This window comes from Microtus ochrogaster, unplaced genomic scaffold (genome assembly GCF_000317375.1).
Source record: "Microtus ochrogaster isolate Prairie Vole_2 unplaced genomic scaffold, MicOch1.0 UNK20, whole genome shotgun sequence".
Classification (NCBI taxonomy): Eukaryota; Metazoa; Chordata; class Mammalia; order Rodentia; family Cricetidae; genus Microtus; species Microtus ochrogaster.
This window is the reverse complement of record NW_004949118.1, coordinates 3,780,014-3,789,389: the sequence shown is the minus strand read 5'-3', so window position 1 is coordinate 3,789,389 and position 9,376 is coordinate 3,780,014. Positions and strand designations below refer to the sequence as shown.

General features: G+C 47.0%; 1 protein-coding gene across 1 annotated transcript in view; it reads right to left on the bottom strand.

The window, feature by feature from the left end:
• The window catches only part of Arhgap28 (Rho GTPase activating protein 28), a 115,660-nt gene extending 107,195 nt beyond the window's left edge, over positions 1–8,465 (bottom strand). The window contains exon 1 of the mRNA XM_013353955.2: positions 8,345–8,465. The gene's annotated coding sequence lies outside the window, so the exon portion shown is untranslated. The remainder of the gene's footprint in view (positions 1–8,344) is intronic.
• Between the last annotated feature and the right edge of the window lie 911 nt (positions 8,466–9,376).

Here is a 9,376-nt window from a genome sequence, read left to right as displayed (position 1 = left end):
GGGAGGGAGGGAGGGGAGGAGGGAAAAAGGGGTTCAGAACTGAGAGTCAGGCAGAAGCAGAGTCTGGGCCACACACCCCATTTCTGTCCCAAGGACACTGCATCCAATCCCACTAGGTCAGGACTCAGAGAGGTCAGAGAGGAGGTGGAGAGGGGCAGAGCACCCCAGCAACAATCAAGAGAAGAGAGGAGGGCACAGTCCGTGAAACTGCTAATATTCCTGGGTTTTATCCAGAAGCTATGTCAAAAGTGCTAAATTGGATAGACCAGACTGGCTACGGCTGAGACTATATTAAATTTTTCCACAATCTGCCTGGGGGGGGGGTTGGAACTGGAATATAAATTATATCACAGGAAATAAAGAAAGTCATAGTCTGTGACTGTGAAATTCATGTGTATTACAAGACTGATTGATTTTTCTCAGCCTGAACGGCTTCAGTGGCGTGAGTGAGTATTTGGTTAAGGTCAAATTCTATCCAGGGGCAGCAGTCTTGGTGATCTGGCTTTCGAATAGGACTCACTCATTTTGGTCAACAGTCTGGACTCTGTCCATGGTTTTACCTGATCTCTGACTTAGTGTTAAGATGGTCTCCCAGCTTCATCAAGCTGTGGCCCGGCCTAGAAGTACATGGACCCCTGGCTGAGAGGCAAGAGGGGCACATTCAGTATAGCAACCTGCTGTGGGGCACAGAAAACATGCTCCATTCTATTCTCCCCCCTCTTCAGTGTCATACTGCAATTGTCTGTCTGTCTGTCTGTCTGTCTATCCATCTATCCAACCATCTGTCTAAATATATGTGTATTTACAATGTCGGGGACTGAATCCAGGGCCTTGTGTATGCCAAGCAAGCAATCTACCACCAACCAAAAATCCCTTTACATAAGCTAAGGACCCCAAGCTTCAGTGCTAATGACATTTTGAGTTATTTTGTATTTACATTTTTTAACACGGATAGCTAGAGATCTGCAGAATGATGTTAGAACGATACACATAGGTCAGAGTAATTTTAAAGCAATAAACAATAGTCAAAGTCTGTATAAGACTTGACCAATTTTAACTATTACCTCACAGATTTCATGGTTCTGAGCTAGAGATTTAAAGCACCGTAGAAGGGCAGAAAGATGTTTCTGCTGTCCTTACAACTGGCAAGCAATGGGAATGGCCTACATTCCAGAGTGAGAACAGACATCATCAAGAGGGTACTGAGGAAATTGCAGCATACCTCTACTTGGGAGTCAAATACCAAAAAGTTTAATTCCGGAACACAAACAAGATACAAAGTCTATTTATCTGGTGAAAAACTAGCAGACATAATAACAAGGCCTTGTAAATCCATTAGCGAAGTCTCCCAAATCCATTAGAGCAATCTACTGTGATACTTCAATATTCCTTAGTTACAAGAGGGGGGCGAGACAGCTCAATTGGTAAAATGTTTGCTCTGCAAACAAGAGGACCTGAGTCTCATTCCCAGAAACCATGTTGCCCAAACTGAGATTTTTGCCACCCTTAGAAGTAGAGACTCTCTACATGGGACATTTGCAGAAGCATCCTCAGGGTCCAGCTGCAGATTTTCAGCTCTAAACTGCTCTTCCCAACCTTGAATTCCCCCGTGGTGCCTATTGTATCTTCTGGCTACACTGCCATGGCTGACTCCATAACAAGAACATTGGACCCCAAGGACCCTATGTCTTCAGATTTGCTGAGGGACTCTGCCCTGGCCTGCTTCCTGCCAAGCCACCTGGAAGAAAGAGAGATCAGCCAAGCTGGCTGAAGGAGGCAGAGAGCAGCCGAGCTTCCCGGAAGAAGCTCAGGCCAACTGAGTCACCTGCCAAAGGCACTCTCTGATCTGCTGAGCTGCTTGCAGGTTGCACGGTGTGCTCCAGGTTCCCAACTTTTGTGAGCTGTCACCCATGCTGGGGTGGAAGTTGGTGATGCAGCTGTCTTTGAGCCATTTCTGTCCTGTAGGCCCTCACCCACATTCAAGTAACTTCAATAAAACTCATTGATTCACAAAAACAAAACAAACAAACAAACAAAAAAAAAACAGGCAATGTGGTATACACCCTTGTAATCCCAGCCTTGGGGGAGTGGAGACAAATGCATCTCTGGCTAATTGGTCTACCTGGGACGCTCCTGGTCATGAACCAAGGTGGACAGCAACTAAGGTTTGACATCCTAGGTTGACCTCTGGTCTCCACATGTCCACATGCACACATACATGGCGCACACGCGCACACACACACACACACACACACCTATTATACATTGAGTACCATCTAGTTAGGATTTGTACTAGATTCACTAAAGTCATATAAGACATTTCCAGCACTCCCTATGTACTGAACAGACTAAAAGGGAGAAGCTGACTACAGCCAGGGTGCATTTATGTTCAGTAATTGTATGTAACCTCTGTAGTGTACTGTAAAGGATTAGCACCTGCTGAATATCATCAACAGTTCCCTGAGAAGTCCTATAGGTACTACCGTAGTTTATTGTATAGAAAGAAAAACAATGGAAGTTTGCCACCAGCCTAAACACACGTTATCAGATAGGGGAAACTGCAATCCAGAAGCAGGGTTCTGCCACACTTGGGACATTTTCCCCCTGACTACAGCAGTCACTCTACTTTTCATGCCGTGATGATTGCCAAAGATCCGCTCGTGAATGAACAATACAAGCACTTTCTTCCTACTGGCAGCGGGCACCACCTTACCATCGTGGGGCTTGCAGGTTTTAAAGACACAGGAAGTGGAACATCCAGGACACTTGACAAGAAACCTGGAGCTCATTAATGGGCTTGCTATCGATCCAGGGGGAATTTTTCTACTGCAGGAACTTCCTTCAAAACAACAACAAAGATATTGTGTCCACTCTAGAAAAAAGAAATGCCGAAGAACAGCTGAAGCATCTAAATAAAAACAGGATGGATGAAGGGGGCTGGCTACTCCTCTCTCTGAACCATACGCGTATTTAGCCAGCTGACAAAGCCCCAAGCATTCCCGCTCTTCTGATGCTGACAGCGGAAACAGAACTCAAATGCTAAGGCATGTGTGCTATTCAAGTCCACTGTACATTCTTGAAATAACGTTGATGAAGGTTTGGAGGATGTCTACAGCCGGAGACCTGCTCGTGCATGGCCCTACAGCCACGCAAAAGAGAGTCACTACCTCAGAACTGTCTTTCTTACTGCGTTTTGCTTGTCTTCAACCTCTTGAAGCCTTTCTACTTGCAGCTCCTCCTATGGCATTCCCCGGACTGTCCATCAGATTGTGAGCTCTCTAAGTTTTGAACTCATCACACTGAGCTCCATTAGTCAGCGTGCCAAACTGCCTTCTGTGTTGCCAAAGCAACACGTGCCACGTCCATAAAGCAGATGGATGATACGTAGCATCCGCAGTTAGTCAACTACTATCTACTAGTTATTCAGAGCGCGTAACTGTCTTGAATCTCACAGGACTAAAATTCTACGTTGGGAAACACACAGAAGGGAGACTATCAATAGGACTAATGCACCAATCAGGGCAAGACTGAGGAAGCCAGGGCGACCTGGAAAGAAGCAGAAAATGCCAGAGAAATTTGGATGCTCCGGGGAAGCACCAAGTGTCTTGAAGAAAAATCTGTGGAGGTGGTAAGGACAAAGACCTCATGGAAGACACAGGGAGACAGCAGATGAAGGTCAGCCGTTTCTACGGGCCGTGCAGGTGAGCAGGCTAGCCTTGGATGTGGAAGATTGCCCCTAAGGAAGAGACCTTGCTGAGTAGGAGAGCCTACACCCTGCACCACAGTCTTCAGGACCTTAACAAAGGATGCGTTGGCCAGGGAAGAGCCGGTGGAATGTGGGCTGGACTCTGAGGTAGGGATCAGCAGATAAACCCAACGAGGTCAAGCAGCAGTCAGAGCGGTAACTCTTCAGTAAACAGGAGAACTGTAAGCAGCTCAGGAGCTAAGAACAGAGAGTTCTCTGCAGCACTTCGCTGCTTCGAACTGTAATTTCTCCGCTGGTCTCTCTCACAGCCCTGTTACTACACATGTACGCCTCCCCTTGCAAGCACGACAGACACCATCTTGTCCTTCGGGAGAGCAGTGTGGAAAAAGAACTGAACATGGACTTCCGTGTCTTTCAGTTAAGTTGGGGGTCACTATGGGCCCCACAGTCAGAAGACAAAAGGAAATAATGAACAGACTGGGGCTTGGGCATGGCTCAGCAGCAGCACCTCCTGCAGGCAGGGTTCCCCAGCACTGACAACTAAGGGGTGAAAATGGAGCCCTCGAGTCTCATTAATGCAGGAAAGCGGCCTCGGTGGAGAATTGAAAGTCTTGTAGCTATTATCACCACAACCTCGGAATCTTCCCACTTCCACACGGCAGAACACGGAGAACACACCGGACCATCCATTTATTCAGTTTGGTGTGGGGAAGGGCACCAGACCCCAGAATCAAATTCTCGTTCTCCTTGATCTGGTGCTAGATATTAAACAAACTTGGGCTAGACCCTTACTCTCTGAGGTTCCTCACCTGTAAGCCTGCTCCAGGGACATGTATGAAGATTAATGAAACTATGCGTGTACAAACACCTCGCACCTAGAGGGGGGCATTAGGAACTGGTCCCCACAGGAATTGATTCACGGGGATCAGAAGCACTCGGCTGACAGGGAGAGTCCACAGTGTGTTGACAGCGGTGTTTGCTGGGGACTTGTTTACCTTAGTGGGTTTATTTATTTTCAAATAGTAATCTGGAAAGAAGCTGGGAGTTAAAGCAAAGAACGTACAGAGGGCGCTCGCTCTGGGGGAGCCTTGGGAGGAGTACAGAGACGACTCAGATTCTTCCCCTCTTTCTAGCCTCCCCTCTTCACCCCCAAGTCAGCACCTCCCAGAGCCAAGTCTGTAAATCCCCTATCACACTGCAGGGCACGGTGGTGCAGGCCTGATCCGGGCATTCTGGATATCTTAAGCCCCAAGCAAGCCTAGACTACTAGCAAAATCTGAAAAATTGAAATAAACAAAGCAAAATGAAATTGGCCACGAAAACCTTGTACCATGTTTTCTGTCTCAAAGTTCTCTTCTCATGATAGCATCTAAAAACCTATCCTTACCACTACCATAAATCCCCATATATTTCAAAAATCTAACATTTTGGACACCCTTAATACTTGGGAAGTTACACTATTTCTTTTCTTTTTTTTTGAGTTTTTCGAGACAGTCTACCATGGGTTTGCCTAATGCTGATTCTGCTTGCTTCTGTTCTACGGACTTGGATGAAGTTTTGAATAAATAAGAAGTTCCTATTGGCATGAGACAGCCACAGACTAACTTAAAAGGGGTTTCTTTCTTTAAAGAGGCTTGCAGAGAGGAGTTACACGACAAAGCCCGTGATGCTTTCATACCGCATACAAGCAGACTCACCCCTATTGATTATTCATGGTTAGCAAGCTTTGAAATGGAAGACCGGGTGGCACACGTTTACTACTAAAAAAGAAGGTCTAGGCTAGGCACAGTGGTGTGCACCTGTGACCCTGGCATTTGTAGGATGAAGCAGGAGGATGGCCACTTTAAGGCCAGCTTGGGCTACATGGCAAGACCCTACTGAAAAAGGGAAGGAAAGAAGGAAACGGGAAAGAAAGGAGGAAGGGAGAAAGAAAGAGAAGAGAGAAAAATGCATAAAAAGAACACTGAAATAAATAAATGGTAAATAAACAAATGCACAGGTACACTTATAGATGGCCACCCATTTCCACCGCATCTGTGGGTTCTCCCCAAACGACTTCCTGGACTAATCTCAGGTTACTGTGAATTCTTTCCACATTGCAGCAGGCTCTGGGAACCTGGTGTACGGGAAAAGCAAAAGCCATTTTGCTGCCTCCCCGGTTTTCCTTCACCAGGTGATAAGAATGTGGCTTGGCAGGAGTTCCCGCCACAGAGGAGCAGCAAGAAAACCAAGGTCAAGACATCTGCAGTGTCCACTTACCTGGGAGTCAGAGAGTCACGTAGCACTGTGATGAACAAAGGCACTGGAACACACTCAACAGCCTTCCTGGTGCACAAACATCACCATTCATTCATTCATTCATTCATTCATTCATTCATTCATTGGAAAGTTAGGTTCTTGGAAAGTCCACGCTGGTGTGATCTGGACGGAGCCAAGCAGGAACTGTGCTTATCCATGGAGTTCCAATTTTGCCATGAGCATGCATAAGGGCCTGTATTCACTAAGCACCTCCGGTAAGGGAAGGGGCCTCAGGCTCATCCTCCCAGCCCACAGGCCCAGGTTTGCTCGCTCGCTGTTAGGCAAATGAAGTTTCACAAGCCGTTCATTTATTTGTCACTGAAGTCATGAACAATGAGTGTCTACCTAATCAGCTGGTGCATGGCCAAACATTCCTCTCCAGAGTGTGGGTTTTCTTTTCTTTCTCCTAAGTACTCTCCGGGCTTTTGTGTCCCTGAGAAACACCTCTCACTTCTCCTCCCTTCAGTTTAGATAAGCGTGGGACATTGTTCTGCTACCTTACTGCATCTCCCCTAGTCTTCTCACCCGGCACCAACAAACCACAGAGCTCCCAGTCCTAGCTGGGGGCTCCGGCTCTGCGCCCACAACACTGTACTTCTAGGCTGAACTGTTTTCACCCCCCACTTTCAGAAGGTTTCCAGGCAGGGGTTTGTTTGAGGCAGCCAAGCTACCTCTAGGTTTAAGCAGCATAAACTGCAGCCCTGCAGCAGCTCAACTACAGCCTTCCAGCGGATCCTGACTTAGTCCCTCTTCTTCCAGTTGAGAGCTTTCAATTCCTTTCAGCTCATCTTGTCTAGAGGGAGTGGTGGTATACAGAACTCCAGCTATCAGAAACCACGGAATGCACAAGTTGAAACAAACTATTGCTTAAAGACGTAAGGACAGATCCGTGTTTGGGGACGGACATCAGAGCACCCGTTTAGTCATTATTTTAAAAGGAGAGAGAGAGAGAGAGAGAGAGAGAGAGAGAGAGAGAGAGAGAGAGAGAGATGCTAATGTCACATCCTAAGTACCACGATGGAATTGCTTATGGTATTCTGGGCCTGTAGTTGGCAGCTGCTTTTGTCTATGGCCGAAATCCAAGATTTACCGCCCACCAATGCAATGCATCCTACCCTCAGTCCACAGTCCACAAGCAAACAACATTTCATCAAGGTGGGCTTCCTGTTGAACTCTAGGAGACTCCAGAAAGAAGGTGCCGTGGGGTCCAAGTGGTCTTTACTTTTAGCTTACAAAATACTCTAGTTAGACAAATCTTCAAACAAAATAACTGCGGGTGCAGATTTTAAAAGATAAAGACAGTATATTTAAGTTAAAAAATAAAATCCACAATCAGAGGATTCAGATACAATTTAAAGGAAATAAAATTGAAATGTGCAGCTGTTCTGCTTCCTCTTATCCTGTGCCCTCCTGCACTCGATACAGACAGGAGAGAGGGAGGGTGCACAGATGACCCCGGTGGGGAAACCGTGCAGGAGGAGAGGTTAATCAACACCGTGGAAGCGCTGCTGAGAGGAGCCTGCGTTTGTAAGGCTCCTGCAATTGAGCTTATTAGGTCTGGCTTTCAGCACACACTAATCAAGGGTGCTAATGAACCCAAAGAGGTCCAAACCGAGAGCAAAGGGAAAACCTACACACAGAGGTCAAAGGGCAGATGCCAAGGACAGATGGGAATCAGCCAAACCCCAAACCCTGGAGCAGAAGTCTGTCCTATGGAGCGGCACAGAAATGAAGGTCCTACTCACCCATCTTCTAGGGGACCACAGCCAAGGCCACTCCTGGCTAGTGGTGTCCTTTGTCTCAGAACAAAAATCAAGCTGGCAAGGCTTTGTTGCCCTGACTAGAGATGAAAATAATTCCACTCAAGGGAAAAGCTGGCAGAGTGAGAGTCTCCTGGAGTAAATATTACTAAAATTAGGTAACTACCTGGAAAGACTGGATTGGACTATTTCAAGCCACTAGGAACTAGAACCAAGAGCCTTTAAGCCATGCATTCTTAAGGCAATGCATTAAGACTTTTTAAAACCAGTCTTTTACATCAGTAATAAGATTTACTTTGTTTCTTTCTATATCACGTGTTAGAAGCTCACATCCATAACCATCAGAGAAAATCACCTCCCGTAAAGGGCTAAAACAATCACAATTTACTATTGTCACACGATGTACCTATAAACGATCAAGATGACAATCAGCGCCACCAAAGCAGCCACTGGAAACTGGATTTTATAAACAGCTCTTGCAGCCAATTTTGCTCCCTTCTTTTAAAATAAAAGGGAGACGTGGCCTCAGAAAGGAGCCCAGAGCCTGCGATGCTGCAGACGGGAGCATCTAGAGACTTACCGACCAGCAGGACAGAAGTCTCAGATGAGAGACACAGAACAGCTCTGTCACGAGGTGCCCTCATGGCCTGGAGGCAGGGAAGCCATTTCCAGCCAGCCTTCTCGACCTCACACCACTGAGCGCTGCCCTGTCCTCCCAAAGGACAAGCAGGGTTGGGCCCCGCGGCCAAGGAAGAAAGGGCAGTGGAGTCCAGGGCTCTGTGGAGAGCAGATTCCCTCTGCCCTTCAGCTGTGTAAAGAGCTGCTGCCTGCCGGACAAGCGTCGCCTGGCCGCCTTCCTGTTTGTGTCTCAGCTCAAACTTCTATCCATTTCCCCAAGGAAGACTTACTTTGGAAGTGCAATTAGCATCAGGAGGCTGATTTGGAGAAGCTGGGCAGTGACTGAGACCTAGAAACACGTTTCCCCTAAGTAGATACAGGCTCCATTAAGAGTACCGTAAGAGTCAGAGGCAAAAAGTGGATCCCTTGTGATATAGAGGGTTTCTATTCTTCAGACTTTTAATGTGAAATGCAGGAAGGAAAGAATCTGTGGCTGATTAATCCAATATGTGTCGAGCCATAGCGCAGACACAAACCGTGACTTACGGTCAGAAGGTAAAAGCGTGACTGCAGAGGCTTTTACCACAGATACGTTGTACCATCTTGACCAAATTCGGTCCCTTATAGACCCCAACCTTTCATGTGGATGAATGGGACCGATAACATGTACGTTGCAGACCCACTTGTGAGAGCCGCAAAAGATGAACATGAAAGACCAACCCCACGTTTAGGGTTCTATGTAGGTCAGAGCTGTGGGAAACTAGGGTGCACAAGGCTGTGTACCATCCCCAGTAACACACACACACACACACACACACACACACACACACACACCACACAGAGGAAACCCTAGCATGCATGTGTGCTCCAGCCTCCCTGCACACACACACACACACACACACACACACACACACACACACACACACCACACAGAGAAAACCCTAACATGCATGTGTGCTCCAGTCTCCATGCACACACACACACACACACACAC